This window comes from Rhinolophus sinicus, linkage group LG18, assembly GCF_036562045.2.
Source record: "Rhinolophus sinicus isolate RSC01 linkage group LG18, ASM3656204v1, whole genome shotgun sequence".
NCBI classification, from domain to species: Eukaryota; Metazoa; Chordata; class Mammalia; order Chiroptera; family Rhinolophidae; genus Rhinolophus; species Rhinolophus sinicus.
Genome location: NC_133767.1, coordinates 6403756 through 6425174, shown reverse-complemented (window position 1 = coordinate 6425174; position 21419 = coordinate 6403756). Strand labels below are relative to the sequence as shown.

The 21419-nt window shown below is 41.8% G+C and overlaps 1 long non-coding RNA gene across 2 annotated transcripts in view; it reads right to left on the bottom strand.

Annotated features, from left to right (window-relative positions):
* The window catches only part of LOC141569453 (uncharacterized), a 133880-nt gene extending 112816 nt beyond the window's left edge, over window positions 1-21064 (bottom strand). For both annotated transcript variants that reach the window (XR_012493106.1, XR_012493105.1), the window contains exon 1: window positions 20624-21064. This is a non-coding gene — a long non-coding RNA (uncharacterized LOC141569453). The remainder of the gene's footprint in view (window positions 1-20623) is intronic.
* Between the last annotated feature and the right edge of the window lie 355 nt (window positions 21065-21419).

The following is a 21419-nucleotide window of genomic DNA, read 5'->3' as shown; positions in this document are numbered from 1 at the left end:
GACTCACTGATCTTTAAAACACAAACTTGTCGGCCTATAGATATGAATGATTGAAGTAATGTCTCCTACCCTGGATTATCCTAATTTGCTTTCAGTACATTTTCCTGTGAAAACTAGCTCTTAAATCTTGGCTCTGAAACTCTTGTTCAAATACTGTTCTGTTCTGCTCCCCCACTGGGGAATCTAATCGCACATATATTTGACTGAATTCATCCCATAGCTCACTAATGTTCTGTTCATATTTAAATTTTTTCTTTTTTCTCTTTCTTTAATTTTGGGTAGTTTTTATTGCTATGTCTTTAAGTCCACTAATCATTTTTTCTTCCACATCTAATCCCCCATTAATCCCATCTAGTATTTTGTGTCTTTTTTTTTTTTTTTAAATTTCACACATTATAGTTTTCATTGCAAGTATCTCTCATCACTGTCAGTCATTTTTTCCTGCCTGTTAATTTTCAGTTGGATGCCAGACATTGTGAATTATGGCTTGTTGGCTTTTGAATATCTTTATATTTCTATAAATATTCTTGAGCTTTATTATGGCACACAGTGCAATTCCTTGGAAAAGTTTTATCCTTTCAGATTTTGTTTTTAATATTTGTTAGGTAGAACCAGAGCAATTCTCAGCCTTGGGCTAATTATTCTCCATTATGAGGCAAGATCCTTCTGTGTACCTACCCCAATGCTCATAAATCAGAGGTTTCCTAGTTCGGCTGGTGAGAACAGGCCCATGTGGGCAAGAAGCACAGCCACCTCTAATCCTTTGGGCGGTTCTTTCTCTAGGAATCCAGGTAGTTTCCTCGCATACAGGGCTAGTCAGTATTCAGCCAAATATTCAAAAGGTACGCTCTTCAGATTTTGCTATGTGAGGAAAAAAAATACCCCTCACTTGCATAAATCACTGCTTTTCTTGGTTTCTGTGACTTATAGCTGAGCATAATCTTGACTTATACCCCTCCACTCCTTTCTTCCGTAAGTAACAGCTTTGGTCTGTACCATCCCGCAAACATAAAAAGCAGAAACAAGTCAATTCTGCTTGGAGGACACTCCCACCCCAGCTCCCAATGGACTTGATAGAATTGATGTGGAAATAGAAACTTAGAGATAGGAGTTTTTTATTTAGGTAATAAATGATTAGAGAAACTACATTTATTGCATGTTATTTATGTGTCAAGACACTGGGCTAAGTGCTTTACATAAATTATACACTTAATCTTCAAAACTACACTAAGATGTAGGGATTTATCTATTTACTTAAGACATATTGCCGGGTTTTTAGAACTGTTCTATTGATGGTTGCTAGATGGGGGGTTTGGGTGAGAAAGGTGAAGGGACTAGAAAGTACAAATTGGTAGTCACAAAATAGTCACAGGGATGTGAAATACAGCAAGGGGAATATAATCAGTAATGTTGTAAAGATTATGTAGGGTGTCAGATGGACACTGGCCTTATCCGGGGAGATCACTTCATAGATTATATAACTGCCTAGCCACTGCACTGTACACCTGAAACTAATATAAAATAAAATGAAAAAGTCATGGGGATATAATGTACAGCATAGGAAATATAGTCAATAATATTGTGATAACGCGGTACAGTGTCAGATGGTTGACGGACTTATCATGGTGATCACTTCTTTACATATATAAATGTTGAATAACTATGGTGTACCCCTGAAACTAATATGATATTGTGTGTTACCTATATTTTAATAAAAGTCTTTAAAAAAAAAAAAGAACTGTTCTAGATACTGTGGACATTGCCATGAATTATGCAAGGTACTTCCCATCTATGGAGTGACACTCTGGTGAGGGCAACAGACAGCATGGAATACATACATACAATAAAAACAGAAGGCTATGAACAGATCTCTGAAGATCATTAAGACACATGATAAAGATAGAACATGTGTTGCTAAATATAGAACATTGTGGAAGTTACCTCTGAGGTATCATGTAAGGTGAAATCTGAATGACAGGAGTGAGATAACCATGTGACAATCAGGGCATTGCAGGCTGAGGTTACAGCTAGTGCAAAGGTCTTACGTTGAGAACAAGCATGGTGGGTTCAAAGAATAGCGAGAGAGAGAGAGAGAGAGAGAGAGAGAGAGAGAGAGAGAGAGGTGGTCATGAAGGATTTAGTAAACCAAGGTCAGGAATTTGTATTCCACTCCAAGTGCAATGGTAGATCGTTGGAGAACTTTAAGCAAGGTAGTGCTATGATTTGATTTATATTTTATAAAATCAATCTGGCTGCTCTTTAGTGAATAGACTATAAGGGATGAGAATGGAAGTAAAGAAATGAATTAGGAAGCTTTGCAGCTGTCCAGAGGATGGAAAGCTCAGCTTGGATATGGTGATTGTAAAGATGGAGGGTTGGAGATGAAACTGAAATATGTTTTGAAGGTGAAGTTTTTAGAGCTCACTCATGGATTGGCTATAAACTCTAAGAGAGGAGAATTAAGACTTGCTCTTAGGATTTTGGCTAAGAAATTATCACCCCCATTTTATATATGAGGAAATATATATGTGTGTGTATATGTGTGTGTGTGTGTGTGTGTGTGTGTGTGTGTGTGTGTATATATATATATATATATATAGAGAGAGAGAGAGAGAGAGAGAGAGAGAGAAGGAGAGAGAGAGAGACTGAATATATGTGAGAGAGCTGTGTACCTTGCCAAAGGTTATAGAGCTACTTCATAAAATTCATTTATACTTATTTATTCATTCAACAAATGTGTGAGGTACAGCAAAAATATGAGTTGTCAAGACAGTCATGGTCCCTCATGGAATTCTCAGTTGTAGAGGAGAAAAGAATGTATAAATAATTACACACACATACCTAAACACACAGAGAATATTTTGCTTCCTTACTCAAGTGCTTAAAAGAACCTGAAATTCAAACTCAGTCTTTATAACCCAAAGCTCATGCGATACCTCATGTTAAGCTGATTGAATGTCCCCGGGTTTAAAAGGAGAGACCCAGGAGTCAGGATTCTGTAGCGCCTCCCTGCCATCCTACTTTCCCATCTTGTTCTTCCCTTGGGTTCTTTTCACTCAGGTCCAACTGCCTATCTTTCTGCTCACATGCTCGACTGGTGGTACCTGCAGGAGTCTTGGCAAACATTTACTGAATGCCTACTATGTGTCAAGCCCTGGGCTGGTCACTGGAGAATCAAAATTCAGTAAGAAGGCTTCCTGTCTTTAAGGAGCCCACAGTCTAATTCAGGGGTGTCCAAACTGTGGCCCGCGGGCCAACTGCGGCCCACAATCCATTGTTAACTGGCCTGCAGCAAATTCCAAAAATACATTTACTTTACTTAAATAAACCAGGTGAGGCAATACGTACTTCACCTCGAGTGAGTGGCCCGGCTGTTTGTGTATTTTACCGCACATGGCCCTTGGTAAAAAACGTTGAAAAAAGTTTGGACACCCCTGGTCTAATTGGAAAATAGATTCCAAAACGATTCTTTCAATCCAGTATGATTAGCATCATGGCAAAGATAAGCAGCAGACATTACTGGATCACAGTGGAGGGCACCTCACATAGACCGGGAAAAAGTACTTAGAAAGACTCTCTTAGAGGAAGCGATGAAGAGGAAGAGGAAGAGGAAGAGGAGAAGGATTTTGCCATATAAAAATGGAGAGAAAAAGAATTCTAAGGCACACCGAGCAGTCCAGGTGAAACCACAGAGGTTTGGTAGCACACACGTTCAGAGGACTATGGCACGTACTCCGACCATAAAGTGAAAGAAGGGATGGAAGGAGAGGCGGTTGGAGACAGGGGTCCATCCAGCCTGGCCCCACACGAAATTGGTTACAAAGCCTCTTTTTCCCACACTCCTTCCTCCCTCTCTTTCTCCCTTTTTCCTTTTCTTCTTCTCCAAAAAAGGAGAAGCACTTCCCCATGCAAACTAGAATCTGCATTTAACAGACTAGACTTTGTTGGTTTGCTCCCCATCTTATTTTAAGGGGACCTGCTATAAACTGGTCATGGATCCTTTTCTGTTTGGGAGACCTCTCGGCATTTGCATTTGAAATTCTTTCCATCCCTCTCCCATTGGGCAACTTCTTTAACTAAAAAAGGGAAACTGTTAGGGGAGCATGTCTGGATCTTAACAGAATTTACTGCCTGTGTGTATTGTAAACATTGAAAAGGGATCCTGGGCCACTTAGAGGCATCCCCCTGTCCCTTTTGCTTCCGTTCCAGGGGCTGTTGCCTCTCAATGCTGAGAGTTCTGGGGCTTCTCCACAGAGTTAGAAAGAAATGTTTAGGGAATTCTCCTGGTTTAGGCCCTTGAAGGTTTTCACCTTGTAGGGACAAATATATTTAATGCTTCATTATGCTTTCAGCTCTCCAAGGCACACATGCACACATGTGCACCACACATGTGCACATATACAGGAAAACACAGAGACACACATGCATACGCATACACACACACACACACACACATTCCCAAGTTTTTTTTTGTTTTTTTCATTTTTTTTTACAGAAATGTTCCCTTGCAGGAATCTCTGAGAACAGTGCCTCATCTGGGGGTTCTGGTCTACCCGGATCTGCGCTATAACTTGTAGGAGAATTCTGTCTGCCTCTGATTCTACTGCACAGCACTTCAGGGAGGACCCCCTACAGTTATTTTATGTTCATAGTTGATTTTAATGTCTTTTATCCCACTTTTGGAGAAACTGCTCAGAGAATTTTAAAAATACATCTCTTTTCATTCCACTAGGAACTCAAGATGATCTGTAAAATTCATAAAATTCAAGTAATAGGAAACTTTTTGAAAAGCCAGGGAAATAGATAGATAGATAGATGACAGATAATAAGACAAAAAGAAAAGATGTAAATATTCAGTCCATAAATTTATATATGGGTTCTTAATTTGCTTTTGATCTGTCTGGAGACCCAAGGAAAAACACTTAGACCTACAAAACTATACACTTGCAAACCACTGTTGTCTTCCCCAAACGAAACTCCACACCCTAGGAGGAACCAGTGTTCCCCTCTTGCTTTGTTCAAAAGGAATCATCCTTCAGCATTAGATTCTGGTCCAGACTTGGGCTCCACAGTTTGCCCCGGAGAAACCCTGGACCTCCTGTTGCATTTGTTCCCGTGTCTGTAAAAATAGGCATTGAACTAGATCCTCCCTCAAAGGTCTGTTCCAGCTCTAATAGTCGAGGATTTTATAAATAACTTATGGTTTAGTGATTCTGCCAAACACGCTTCAAAAACCATCACCATTTCCTGAAAAAAACCACCTTCCAGACGTTCTTAGTCTCCATGCCCCTAACTGAGGACTTCTCCTGAATCAGAACCACCTGGGGAGCTGGTTCTGGTTCACTAGCTGGACTCAGATCTGATGAACCCAAACGTCCAGGGTGGTGCCTGGGGATAAGCATTTAACCAGCTGCCTACGTGGTTCTGATACCCTACCCATCGGGTCATGTTTCCATAGGTGATACCCATGAGTTTCCCATTAAAAACCGCACAAGTTTATTATTTTCAGTTCTGGAGGTTTAGAAGTCCTAAATCAGCTTCACTGGAATCAAATCAAGGTGTCGGCAAGGCCTCCTGGAAGAATGAACTTCCTTGCTTTTTCCAGCTTCTAGCAGCTGATCAAATCCCTTGGCTTGTGGCCCTGTATCCCTCCTACTGTTTCGTCTGTCACGTTGCCCTCTCAAACTCTGACCCTCCCGACACCCTCTTTGGAGGACCCTTGTGATGACCTTGGGCCCCTCAGACAATGCAGGATGGTCTTCCTATCTCAAGATCCGACACTGACTCACCTCTGCAAGTCCCTATGGCCCCGTAAGGTCACACGTTCACAGATTCTGGGCATTAGGATGTGAACAGCTTTGGAGACCATTACTCATCTAGCATGTGCCCCCTCGGTTTTGCTGGGGCGAATAGAAGGGTCTCAGAATTTGCTGCTGTAATTTTTCTCTTGTAAAAATTGAACTGACTATAGAAGATGCCACTGAAACACTTGCCAATAATAATCCGTATCCCCCTCCCCCACGTCATCAGCAATTGCCTGCATCATATGTCACTTAGAACCTCCCCCCACTTAACGAATGCAAATCTGTTCTTCTCAGAGGACAGAGTCATATCTAGTCAAACAAGCCAGTGTAAGGGCCAGACTGAGCTGAATTAGCATCCTGCCTGTCACTTACTTGCCACACGTGACTTAACCTTTCTGTCCCTCACTTTCCTCACCTGCAAAGTGGGTTTTCAAGCTATTAACTGGCAGTTAGCACTAGTGCCCTACGCCCAAAGATTCTGATCCCTGACCCTATGTGCATGTGGCAGAGGGAATGACACCAAGACAGGGACATTTCTTTCTTCTTCTCTAATACACCTTAATTTTTGTCTCGAGCCTCAATTCCACAAAGTAGAGAAAACTAAGGGTTCTTTTCCTCTTCTTTCTCAGGGGTTGTGACTACATTCTAGAGCTTCTAGAGTGACACAGTTTTAAAGGAGGAAGTGTCCTATTTTTCTATCCTGATCAGTTTCTGCTACTACCCCCCGAGAACTGTCTTATCCCTTCGGGTCAACGCCATGGCACTCCAGCTTCAGCCACTCTTGGCCTCCCCTGAGCAGGGGAGACCTTCGGCCGCTCTTTCTCAGGGCGTGGGGAAGAGGGAGATGCCCCAGGCACGCCCCAGTCTGTCAGCGCCCCCTGCTCTCTGCACCATGATCACCACTTAGAATCTTGGAAACCTCAAGGCATCTATTTTGGGACAATTGTCTACTTCCGTTTATCCTCTGCTACTCCCAGGTAATGGGGCAGGGGGCGTTCCAGGGACTTGGAGCTGTGCTGTCTCTGCCCCAGTACGCTGGGCATCTTCTGGGGCAAACCAAGTGAGACTCTCATCTCAGCTGCTTTCTTCTGGAGACAGCAGATAAGAACCTGGGAAGGGTGCGAGGTGACCATCACAACCAGAGCTCCTGAAACATGGAGATTCCTTTGCTGGAAAAGGCACTATCTATGTGCCGCTCCTACCTAGCACGCCACTCCCTGGCAGCAGAAACTCAGAAGGCGGTGAAAGGTTGTAGACAGTAAAACACTTGACATTTAAGTGCCCAGGGAGGGTCAGAAATTACTCTTGGCTCGGCTTTGGCAAGCGAATTAGTTGGAAAAGAATGCACTCACCACAATAACAAGAGCCTTTTTTCTAGAAGCAATTAGACGCAACCCTAATCTTACTCATTTAAACACATTCCTCATCACAAAGTCGGAAAGACACTGATGTTGAGGCTGGTAACAGCGTTGGCTGATCTTGAGACCTCTGTATTTAAAGACTGATTTTCCTTCCTGAAAAGCTTCTCCTCTTGGCTAATCCCTGAATTTGCCTTTTCGAGGGTTCAGCAGTGACAGCATCGGGCTGGAGCCCCAGTGGTGCTGTTGGCAGGGGGTGGGGGTCAGCCCCCACGCTTCCACCACAGCCACCTGTGCTTCCCCCATCCCATGTCTCTCCTGTCTGATGTGTCCCTGCCCCCTCCGCAGCCTGTAAGCACTGAGACCAGCTGTGTGTCCACCACCACGGGCTCAGTGCCTTGTTCTGCACCTGGCACACGGAAGGTGCTGAGAAAACCACTGCTGGGGAAACCCATGGACGAGTGAATGTCTTCCCTCAGAAGAAAGGTACACAGTGCTAGAGGTCACTGCTGGAGTGAAGAGGACCTGCAAATAACACTGAGAATGGAAACTCTCAACCCCCAATTGTCTATAGAATTGAACGTAAGAAACATGGAGCAGAAAAGAATCACAAAAAGGTAGATCGTTAAGTCTGCACACTTGGATGAAATAATCAGGGCCACTATTCCACACCTATCGCATGCCAAGCACGGTGGTGAAACAGCCCACGCACATCCTGCCCTCTGTTGGGTGCTTGGGCTAGAGGTCTTCCACTGGCCCCTCCAGTTTCACCCTCCACCCCTCTCCCCCCTGCTCTGGTGCCAGGAGGCGAACCTGTATAGGATGCATGGGTCTTTTCACCCTCCAGCTTCTAGCTGGAGTCAGCCAGTGGGCGGCACCAGCAGAAGTCAGAGGGAAGGGGTAGAGCATGGTCCGGTGTTCGGTCCCCTGGCTCCCTCCCTGCAGGGTCAGCAGAGATGAGCTGGCAGCAGCACGCTGCTGAAGCCCACCGCGCCTATGTGGCAGCCCTCTCTGTACCACTGCCTCTGCGGTCAGTAAGCACCTCTTCCTCTTGTCCTTTCAGGCTTCAGAATGCCTTCCATTGCCACCCCAGGGGCGCTCACTATGCCTGGTGGGCTTTCCCATAAACCCTGTTCACGTTTTCCTCCTGACGACAGTCCCGGGGTACAGGTTACTCATAGCTGCGTTTTAAAGAGAGGACGTTAAGTCTCTAAGCGATTCAGGGTATGTCCAAGGTCAGAGTCAGCAGGCACAGATCCTCAAATCTGGACCTGTCTGCCTCCAATGCCCATGCCTGCACCCTGCCCCTCTTGCCAAGGGGAGAGGCTGGTGCCTCAAGCTTGAGATGCAACTCACAGAAACCCTGACTCGAAGAACGCACAGTGGGGCCAAAAGCTGAATTCTCATTTCAGAACTGTGCTTCCACAGATGGGCACTTAGAGCTTGGCTCTGCGGGTTGGTGGTGGTTCACTGAGAGGTCACACCCCAGCACAGACACGTGTGGGTGAATAAACGGCAGGGTCTTTGGTTCTTCCAAGTACCAGACACAGGCATGCAGATGGGTGGGGGTGTGAACAAGAGGGCTTCAAGTGGATTTCACTCTTGGGTGCAGCCTATAAATATGTATGTTGGGTCCCATGAATCATTTAGGGCTGGGTTGGTTGCAGTTTTCATTTTTTGAAGGGATAGTTGGACTGACTCAGAGATGTTGGCAAGCACCCAGCCGCGAGGCCAGAGTGGAACCAAAGACTTTGCAGAAACTGGAAAGGAACCAGATATTTGCTGCCTAACTTTATTCTGAGAACTTCTTCTAAGTTTGAAAAGATACCAGGGAGGAAAGAAAAACAGTCACAGCTAAGCTTGATTTCAGAGCTATTGATAAACGTTTGAGAAATCGCAAAGCTTTTAGAATTTTTTTTCCTCACTTACTACAATTCTAACTTGGAACAAGTCACCTCACTTCTCGGAGCCTCAGTTTCCACATCTGCAAAATGGGGGTAAGAGCTGAACAAGATGTAATTACATAAAGCACCCGAAGAAGACACAGATTACACATACCTCACCGCTGACCATGCTCCGTCTCCCTTTCATGGTATTCCAATCCACAGCCAAATCTGAGTCCATCACACTTACACCCGGCCTCAGAGGTTTACAAGTGTTGCCTCTCTGCTAGGATAGTAAGCTCCCGAATGGTAGGTGTATCAGCCAAGTCGTGCTGCACTAACAACACTTAACTCCTTGCAGTTACACCATATGGGCTCTTCACCCCCACACTGAGCATCCACCTAGACACCCTTTGTCACCCCTCTCCACTCCGTTCAGAGGGTTATCCTAGAAGCTGCCATGTTTGAAAAATGTTATCCCAATTCTGGGCAGAGTGGATTCCAGATGGTCCACAGACGGGCATCTAATCCAATCAGATTCCTTCCCTGAGAATTAGGGATCTGGAACTGAGAAAGAAACCCTATCTGTCTCTGAGATTAGAAAACTGTAATGCTTGAGAGGTATTGGTAAGAATTGGAGAAAGCCAGTCTGGGGAGAGAGAAAGAAAATGGCCTAACCACTTTCAGAGAGGGGGTGGATGGAGAGAAGAGACCATCTTGAGAGTATTCGAGTCCCTGGTTCCAATTAGACTTGAGGCCCAGTGACAGCGCTCTCTGGGCTTCCAGGCGTCACCCCAGTATTCCACTTTCCTCAAACTCACTGGGTTTCTTTGACTTGCAATCAAGATTCGACAACTAGGTAGCAGATTAATATCTATCGACTTTTTTTTCATTTTTGCTTTGAAATAATTTTACTTACTGCGAACTCATTTTTCCTCCCCATTAGTTTTTCTGCTTTGAATGCGCCCATTTATACGATTTGCTGGAACAATCCTTTGGTAGCAGGATGTGTGTAAATCATTACTCAAGGGCAAGGCACAGAGAAGACCCTCCATGGGGACTCACCTCATTCTCTCCACACACCTTTTCTCCTGAATATGTTTGCTTCTGGGTTACATGCCAGGCGAAAGGGTTGCTTGTCCAGCTTCCCGATCCCTTCTCTCAATGAATGGGTCCTACCTCCTTCCCATTCCTTTATATGCACTTGACTGGGACAGTTTGTGTCGGGACAATTGAGATACTTTTGGGAGTGTGGGACAGTAGGGATAGTCTAGAACAGGAGAGAAGAATCCCTTTTAGAACCCCAATCTCAGTAAGGACAAAAAGCACTTCTAACAAGGTTAGTACTTGAACTCGGCTTACATTCAAAGTAACACACCACAGCGTCCATTCCAACCATGCCAGCTGATGTTTCAGAGAATGATGGGCCCTGAGGGAGGCTTGTTAGCCAGCGAACTTGACTCCAGTGGCCATCGCTCTCCTTTCTTCCCACCTAAACCCCCGATGGCTTTATTACCTTACCCTGCTTCCCTCCACATTAAATATACATGGCCTAAGGACATCAAACGTTCTCAGACTGTAGAAAAAAGAACTACTTCTACTTTTATGCCAAAGCGTGTGAAATGTGTATTTGAGGACAATTTTTAAGAATTTAATTATGGTCTGTTATTGACCTACTGTCAAACCTCGGGTCTCGGATTTGGTATAAATGCCTCGTTTGTCTCTATCGTCTGGGAAGCTTTCATATTAAGACATCTTTTTCCTCATGTTCAATGGCTGATTCTTTCTGTAAGTAACCTCTTACATATGATTAGAGTGTTACAGCTAACAAGCACCTTCGCCTCTAAAATGTTTTGGCAGTATGCATATTTCCAGGTACATACATAGCGGGCCCTAAAAAATACTTGTAGAACTAATAAATGCTATTCACTAGTTACAGAAATGTTAGAAGACAGAAAAGGCATTTTAAAATTTTCATTACAGATGGAAAAAAAAAAAGAAGAGGCTCAGAGAGGTTGAGTGGCTTGCCTAAGATCACACAGCTAGTATATATCTGAACTGGAACTCAAACCTAAATCTATATTTATTTAATAAACATCTATTAGTCACTTATCCTTGATATTTTTGGCAACAGAGTAAAAAGGTCAAATAATATTCAGTACATGCCCTCAATGAGCTAATAGTGTAAAAGAGGCGTCCAGTAAAATAAAGCAATGATTATAACATAACACTATTTGTTATTATATGGTATGCTTTAGATATATGTTATTTATATTTATAGATATATGTATATATATCATATATGATATATGTATATATCATATACATATATATTTTCTCATTTAATCCCATGAATATTAGGAGATAGGTCATATTATCTCTACTTCACAAGTGGGGAAATTGAGGCACAGAGGCAGAGCAGGGGTTGAAACCAGTGCACAGAGATAAACACAGAATTCTAGGAGATTTAATCCAAGCAAATGAAATTGACAATGTCCAACCACTTTTAACCTACAAAATGGCAATTGTGTATGGCTGAATTGAACAGAAAATACATAGAAATATGGTACACGCACAGGATGGCACATCAAAGAGGGCATCCTTCGGAGATTCGGGGCTTCACTGAGTTTGCAAAGATGAAGAAACAAAGAAAGTTTTGGAAAGTTTTGGCAGAAGCCATAGCAGCATAAAGTTACTGGGGCATGAAAGAGCTTAGCACAATTGTACTAACCTGGGTTCGGGGTGTGTGTGAAGAATGATAGGAAATCAGGCTAGGAAGACAGAGAGAGGCCAGAACCTGGAGGTCCTTGGAGTAAACTGAGTCTGAGCCTCTCACCTGGGACCCAGGGGAACTTCTGATTCCTTGCCCAATGTCTTCCTGGCACAATATATGTGCTGATTTATTCAAGTTCTTTGGGGCCTCTGTGTCTTCTTTCCGCCTGTATGTCGAGTGCCAAGTACAACACTTAACACAGAAGGTGCTGAACAAATGTCTGTGGATCAGCCAGTAGCCTGCCCACCACTATACTGTGGCGATGATAATATCTGCCAGAGAAGCTGACATGGGGTTAATTATTATGTCAAACAGGTTTTCACTCCCTGGAAGGCGGGAAGCTGTTTTCATTTATTTTTTCTGTAATTATTAAGCCCCTTTCAAGTTTTATCAGTGAAAGAGAGCCTCAACCCACAAAAGCTACACTGCTAAAAGATCTGTATTCTGAGTCAGACTCCACTAATTTGTATTAAGCACTTAAGTGCCCGATACTTTCACTTAAGTTCATTGAAACTTTAAAATAAACCTGAAGAAAAATAGATTTTATTGCCTCCATTTTAAGAGAGGGAAGCTGAGACAGATACATTAATGGATGTGCTCATCACGGTGGAGTTACGATTTCAACTTGGTTCTCTGTTCTTAGCCATGGTTCTTGTCAAAGACGCTACTGGGAATCCATCGATGAAAACAATGGTGACAACGCTGAGTACCAGGTTCTGTCCTAAGCACTTAAAGGAACAGCCTCACTTATTTCTCAGAGATCTTCTAAAACAAAGCTCTTTGTTAGCCCCCATTTGTTCAAACTGAGGCTGACAAGGGTTAAGCAACCTTCTGGGCTCAAATGGCTGATGGTATTTGTGACAGGGGAGGGATTTTAAACCAGAGCAAGTGGCCTCATGAATCGACATATCTGCCTGTTTTAGATTCCAGACCCCACTCCTGGCCCTGCCCATCTCACTCCTCCTCCATGGAGAAGGAAGAACAAAGAAAATCTCTCCTCTCTCAGAGCAAGGTTCTCAGCATCCTGTGTCACCATGACAACGAGCCCCAGTCAATTTCCTCCTGAGGAGGGGAAAAGCAAAAGTCAAACAGAGCTTACGGGGGCGAACATTCTAAGGGCAACCACCGGGGCCAGTGCACTTGGGCCTCTGGTCCTCACTCAAATAGGGTGAATCACTCCTGGAATCGGAGCTGGGAGGCGGGCCAGCTTCCTAAATAGGTCAAGTTAATGGTGCTCTTGGAGAGCCTTTGGGTCACTTTGAAAATTAATCCTTTTTCCTTCAGAATCTGAGCTCAAACACGAGCACATTAGAAATCAAAGGGGAGAAAGGGATGAGAGTTCCCGGCAAGGGATTTTAGAGCATCACAGCTTTCTCCTGAGGCTGACATCATTTTGCCTCAACTGCTGCCCATCCTCTGTCAAGGCCTGGTCTGCCTGAAGACGGTCAAGTTCCAAAAGAATGGAGATTCAGAGACCATATAAAGCTATTCATCACCAGATACACGGTGCCTAATAGTGACTGACTCACAGTGGGCCCTACTAATTATTGATCAATTGAATGATTGCAGATAACACAAGCCATGATTTGGTTGGGGCCGAATGCTTTTGTTTCCAATATTAGATAATTTAAAGCAGAATGGTTTGACCTCTCCGGGAGGTGACATTTAAGCTGAGATCTGAATGTCAAAAAGCATCAAGTTATACAATGATGAAGAAAGAGAATCTGGGGCAAAAGAAGTAACAGATTCAGAAGTGGGAAGGAGCATATATTGGAGAACCAGCCAGAGGCCTGTGTGTCTGGAGAGAAATGCAGAATGGATAGAGAGAAAGGAGAGAAGGTCGGAGAGACAGAAAGGGCCAGCTCCTACAGTGAGGGCATGGAACTGAACATTTCTTCTAAGTGTTACGTGAAGCCATTGAAGGGTTTTAAGAAAAAAAAAAAAAGATGTGCCATTCACTCAGTGTCCCCAATGCTTGGCATTTAACAGGTGCTCAGAAACTGGATGAATGAGCTGAGATAATGCATATCAAATGCTTTTTAAACAATGAAGCGTTTCAGAATTGACAGCCATTATTATATGGAGACGAATAAGACGCTACTCCCAGTTTTATTCTCTTAGATCACAAAGCGATTCCATACTTTTGGGTGATGAGGGTGGCAATCTAGAGGCACCTGATCGTTACAGCACATCTTTTCTGTTAAAATAATTTCAAACCTACCGAGATGCATACATAGACTGGCCAATCTCCATGAAGAATTCACTCTCGGCCACCTGAGGCAGAACAGCAAGATCAGGAAGGAAAAACATAGATATTCCCTGACGCCCCTCCCCCCCGCCAATATCTGGGACACATGGGGCTCTGATAAGGCCATGACTCTTTCACTGACCCCATCCCACCAGTATTACCTTAATGAATACAGTCAATGGAAGACTGTGATGGCTGGCCATTGTGACACAGTAAAGGGTCCAAAGAGAGTGAACACAGTTGCTTATTGCCATCTCAGATGTAAGATGTAAGAACTAACATCAGAGGCGTAGAGGAGAGAGAAAGAGCAGTGGGAACGGTATAGTCTGGGTAGCGTTTAATACTCTGCTTCTGACAAGGGAAGGATTACACACCATGTACATAATCCATAAATAAATTCCCACTGCAACATCAGTGGAGCAGAGATTGCGCTTCCACCCACATTCAATATGTAGCCACCAAGCTCCAGAAATATGGCCAGCAGCAGAGTACATTCATCAGCCATCCATCAAAAGGTCTGAGGGAGGGAGGTCCAACTGGACCCAGGTGAACAATTCGACACAGAGACAAATCCACCTACCTTGTCTATCAGAAAATACCAACACTGCCTAAGCCTCTCTTTATTTTTGAGACAATGGAAAAAAAACAACAAAAAAAAAACACAAAGTGGGGTCTATGAAACTACTTCCTACCATAAAAACATGGAACACTGCACTCAAAATGCATAGAAAGTGCCTACAACTGTAAAAGATTTACTGAGAACAAGAAGGAAATTTTTTAAAGCATCTGGTAGGCTCTCAATAAAATTCAAGGAAACGTGAATTTAAAGGGAAATGGTTAAATAAATTGAGGTACATCCATATGGTAGAATATTATGCAGCCATTAAAAACCATGTCCTCAAAGACTAAAGAATGACATGGAGAAATGCTTACCACAGAATGCTATATATATTTTTTATTAGTTTCAGGTGCACAAGACAAACTAATACTTAGAATGCTATATTTTTAAAGCAGGATTTAAAAGCTACGAATGCCAAAGAATTCCAGTCTGTGCGTGAATGTTCATAGCAGCTTTATTCATAACAGGAAAAATCTGAAAACAACTTGATGGGCCAATGGCTACATAGACTCTGGCCCTCCCATGCACAGATACATGCAACATCCTGGATGGCTCTCAAGGGCCCAGCAAAATAAATCAATCCCAAAAGGCTGTCAACTGTATGATTCCATTCATGCAACATTTGTGAAATGACTATAGAAATGGAAGCAGCTGAAGGGTTGCCAAGGCACAAGGATGGAAGAATGTAAGCACAAAGGGTAGTTAGTCTGAGGGAGCTCCTGTGTGGTGATGCAACAGTTCTGTGCCTTGATTGTACTAGTGGTTCCATGAATCGACACATGGAATAAAACTGCATAGACACACACACACACATGAATGCATGTAAAACATGGTGAAAACTGCGTGAGGTCTGTGTCTAGAAAATGGTATTTTACCCATCTCGACTTCCTGGTTTGGATATTAGGCTCGAGTTCTAAGAGATGGCACCACACGATGAATCAGAATAAAGGGCTTGTGAGAGACTGTGCCATTTTTGCAATTTCTTTTCTGAGTCTATCAGTATTTCACAATAAAAGTTAAGAAAAAATATATATAACCAAAGTAATACAGATTTTAACCAGAAGAAAATACTTCATTCAATTTTTTGGCTAGTGGGATAATGGTTATTTTTATATTCGGTGTAGTATTCTGTACTTCTTAAATGTTCTGCCATAAATATATGTTACTTTTAGAATCTGAAAAGAACTTATTAATTAAAAGTTTAGTGAGTGCAATAAAATGTTTGATCAATGAAGACCATTTAAGAAAAAAATATGATAGTGTTATAACAGAAAATTTGGTGAAAGAAGGGCAGATAAGAAAATGTCGTGATAAGATATAAAAACTTTGCAAGGAAATACAAATAATGGCAAAGTTAGTTATACATTGAAAGCAGTGCAGAATACTAAGCAACTAATGATGTGTAACACAAACAAACCTTTCCCAGAATGCAATGTAATAGACCAAACATGAAATAGTAAGAGATGTGACGACAGATGTGTAGGAACAAACATAGAGATTCAGCATCCTAAAAATATTGAACAAAAGTTGACATCTATGTGCATCCTTTGTTTTCTGATCTTGATGACATGGAATCATACTCACTGTATTTCTCTGTGACTTACTTATCCTGTATTCAACATGGTTTTCACTCATTCTTCTCAATGAGCATATCATTGCTACATATTTACAGTATAGATATGTCTAAGTCTTGAACATTTGGGTTGTTATTTGTTATGTCATTCTATAAGCATCCTAATAAATATCTCTTGGTCAAAAAAAAAAAAAGAATAAAAAGAACAATTAGAGAGATAAAATAGCAAAACACCTTCCAGACTTATGGATGACCTGAATTCATAATTCTAATAGATACACTGAATCACATCACCTAGAAATAACCTGATAAAATTTTAAAATTTCAAGGATCCAAAGAAACTAATAACACCAATTTAAAAGGATATATGTACCCCTATGTTCACTGCAGCACTATTCACAACAGCCAAGATACAAAAGCAACCTAAGTGTCCATTGATAGATTAATGGATAAAGAAGATGTGAGAAAGACACACACATACACACACACACACTCACAAACACACATACAATGGAATATTACTTGGCCATAAAAAAGAATGGTATCTTACTATTTACTACAACATGGATGGACCTAGAAGGTATTATGCTAAGTGAAATGAATAAGACAGAGAAGGAGAATTACCGTATGGTTTCACAAATATATGGAATCTAAAAACAACAACAACATAAACATACCAAACTCATAGAAACAGAAACCAAAGGGATGTTTACCAGAGGGGAGGGGTGGGGAATGGGTGTAAAAGGCAAAGGGAAATATAGTCAATACTATTGAGCTTGCACAGTGCGAGGTGATCACTAGAATTAGTGAGCTGATCACATTGGAAGGTATAAAAATGTCCACTCACTATACTGTACACCTGAAACTAATATAATATTGCGTACCAACTATACTTAAATAAAATAAATATAAATAAAATATCTACATGCAGCCAGGCAGAAAACAAGACAAAAAACTTAAATGTGGTTTACCTCGATAAATTAAAACATTAAACTGGTTTCAAAGTTTTCTTCTGTAACATCAAGATTAGAGGAGGAAACTAGATGGAGGGGGGGTGGGGGAAAAGGAGAAGGGGAGGGGATTAGAAAGCACAAATTGGTTAACTACAGTTTTGCCACGGGGATATGAAAGACAGTTTGGGGAATATAATTAATAATGTTGTAAAGATTTTGTAGGGTGTCACATGGGCACTTGTCTTATTAGGGAGACCACTTCATGGATGGTGTAGATGCCTGAAAACTGCAGTGTACACCTGAAGCTGAATAATATTGAATGTCAACTATAATTTTATATATATATATATATATATATATATATATATATATATATATATATATAGTTACAGCATAGGGAACACAGCATACGGAATAGAGTCAATGGAACTGTAACAGCTATATATGATATCGGAGGGGCAATAGATTGGGGGAGAGGAGTTACCACTTTGTGAGTGGTGAAATGTCTAACTAGTACATTGTTTTGTACACCTGAAACTAATAAAAAAAAAAAGATTTGAGTTAGAAAGATTATGACCCAAGAATACCCACTAAATCTCCAAGCTATTAATTTATGAGACAATGATAAAATCATTCTAATAATCAACAATAGGCATTTGATTTAGTCAATACTCATTACGTTACTAACAAAAGCTTAGCGCAACTAGAATAAAATGAAAGTGCCTCAACACAAATGTTTTGTTTTAAGTCAATGTTCAATAGCACAGGAAGATATTAACATTAATAATAAGGTAAGGAAGCCCACAGTTATTTATGAATGTGTTGGATATTCTAGTCTATCTAATAGGTCATGAGAAATAAAGGAGTAAGGAAATTTATTACTACTTCCGTAAGATACGATTGCCTACTTGGTAAAAAATGAGCTGGAATAATATAGCAATAATAAGTATGTTTTGAAAGTGATGAGTTGCAAAAATCAATATGTCTACATTTTCTCTATATATTTGAAATAAAGGAATTAGAAAATACAAAAAAAAATTGATTTATGGTAACAATAATTTTAAAAAGAAAGAAAACACCCAAAAACGAATGGGCAAAACACAAACATACGTATGCAATCTCGGCTGGGGGATACACATGAAGATTTGAAGAGCTCAATATGCCATTTTCCTGACTAGGACAGCTCAATATTATTAAAATATCACTTCTTCTAAAATTAATAAATGCGTTTAATTCAATGAAAACCAGAATTCTAAAAGGGGCTGTTTCAGAACTTAATAAAATTATTCTAAAGTTCACTTTAAAATATAAATGGATGAGACTGACAATGAAATTTTTGGGGAAAGTGGGTGAGGGGTAACGTGAGAGTCATCTTGTCCTGCTAAATATTAAAATTCCAGTAAGATTCTACACAAAACAGCTGTGAAAGATGAATGATGCCGGAATAATGATCTATTTGCTGTAAAGAAAAAGAAGACTCAACCTGACAAAGCACACCAGAATAAAGTCTAACGATATTAAAATGTAAAATGCAAATATATGAATAAAATCATAAAAATGTGTAGATACATATTTATTTTATCCCTGAAAAGGAAGAAATTTGTAAGCGATGGAAGAATCACAAAGCAAACACTCAAGAAATTCAACAATGCATAACTTATTTAAACTATAAACAACGTAAAAACAAATTTTAACTATATCAGGTAAATTGGGTATACTTAGCCTATAAACCCATAAGAATATTAAAATTCCACAGAAAAATGGCCAAAGGACAAGAATGAACAATTAATTCCAAGCAAAGGAAGCTCAAATGAAAGACTGATTGAAAAAAATGATCAGTTTTGTTACTATTCAGATAAACAACAATGAAAAAATTAGCTGCCTTTTTTTCCTATCAAACAAAGAAAAGTCTGAAGGTGACGACTGATGCAGCTTCAGTGACATGGTGGCCTGCATACACGCCTAGTGGCAAGGTAAACTGGAACAGACTTTGCAGTAAGCAAGTTGGAAATAAGTTTCAAAGTCTTAAAAATATTCAATCTCCTTGACCCAGTGACTCTTCCAGAAATCCACCTTAAGAAAGTACTTCTGGGGAGAGAAAAGGGCAGTTGTTTCTAGAGGGGGAGAGGAAGTGAAGGGGCAGGGCTGTCATAACCAGAGAGCTGCGCTGTAACCACGGACGCCTTTGTCACTGACACTGTGTGAGAGTTTCTCCCACATGCCCTCCCAATTCTTGTCTTGGTGATGGTCTCTGCCATGAATTTTGACACCGTCCTAAGCCACAGCCTCCAAATTACTAACCAAGTTGACAGTTTGATCCCCACCTGACCTAACTCCCTGTGTGTCTAACCCTCAGTTGGCTATGAAGTTGGGCTGCAACAAGAACGACGCTGTTAATTTACCCCACTGTCAAGCCCCGATTCTGTGTTCCTTACAACCATGCCCCCAGAAACAGGACAACAGTATATATAGCAAGCGAGGGGATTCACTCAGTATTAGTTTCTATAGGACTGAATGTCATACAGATGCTAATGGCGGTAAAGGAAAACGGCAGTATTTAAGACCAAAGTGGAGAAAGCACGTAACAATAACTGCATAAATAAATACATCTACAAATTGTGAGAGATGGGAGGGAAGAAGGACCAGAAGAAAGTACCAGAAGAATGTCAGCATTTATCTCTGGGGGCTGGGGCCATGGGTGATTCCTATGTCTTCCTTTCTGCCTCTTTGTATTATATAAATTCTCTACAATATGTTTGTACTGCTTTTATAAACAGAAAAATAATGTTATTTTTGAAGAAAGAAGAATCTTAGAGGTCACGTGACTTTACACTATTTGTCCTCTGCGTATCAAGAGGAATAAACTCTGATTTTGGCCCAGGGCACTTTGAACATGAGTACAAACCCAGTAAAGGTTGATTCCAAGACAATTCAGAGCAATGGCTCTCAGTCAGGGCACCTGACAACTCTCAGACCTTTGTCCCCACACAGGGTCACTGTATCCATCATTTACCAGCACGGGCCAAGGGCAAGGACTGAGCGGGGAGCCAGGGCCTGACACTGCGCTCAGGTCCCATTCTCACCCCCAAAGGAACGTCACGTAGCAGGAAGGCAGACATGCAAACAACGGCGGCAGCATAATACAGCAGGTAATGGGCTCACGGCCTGTGGGGAATGGGGGAGCCCACATGCAGTCTCCCCAGGATATTCAGGGAAGGAAATAACATTTGATCTGAGTCTTGAAGGATGGTGGATGAGCCAGGTGGGCAAGACATTCCAGGCACAGCACTGGGAGGGAGGGAGGGAAGGAGGGAAGGAAGAAGGGAAGGAGGGAGGGAGGGTAAGAGGAATGGGGAGAGGGAGGGAGAGAAGGGAGGAGGGAGGGAGAGAGGAAGAGAATGTAACTACTTACCAGTAACAAGTGTAAAGTGCGCAGGAGGACAGGAGAATGTCAGTGAGGGTTCTTTAGTCATAGATCACAGAAACTGACTCTAAGAAAAAAGCGAACTTGCTGGAAGAATGTAGGGCAGCTGCAAGAATCACCAAGAAAGTTGACAAACCAGGCTCCAAAAGATTTAGAATGTTACACTGGTCTCTTCTGGAAGCTGCCACAGGGTTGATCCACTGTTTCATTCCAGGCAAGGAGCCTTGGAAGGTTCTAGCATGAGTGACATAGCCATTCCCTTGCTCCTGGAGTTTTTACAAAGAGTCACTTAATTCCTATAAAGCAACATAATACCCAGGCATTCAATACTTTTTTTTTTCTTATCTTCCTTATGGTATCCAGATGGTGGTATAACCAGCACCTAAGATTTCACTGAGACATACCAGAGGGGATCGACAATCGGAAAGCACACGCCATTTATGTGACATTTGGTGACCACGTCAATGACCACAACCAACTGATTCCCTTCCCTGAGCTCTCTCGCAGTCCCTGGGCAGGAAGTGGCCCCCCATGGAAAGCTCAGGCCAGCACTGCTGTTCAAGCTGCCGAGAACACTGCTCCAAGCCAAATCCAAAAATAATCCCATTAGTCACATTCGAAGCACTTGAGCAGAAACAAAAAGAAATCAAAATTAATTTCAATACTTACAGTGACAGCAGCAATTAAGGTGACATGATTATGGAAATCACCGCCATCACAGGAGATCTTTGCCTAAGAGGGAAAAATAACCAGTGATTACAGAAGGGCTGAGAAATAGAGGGAC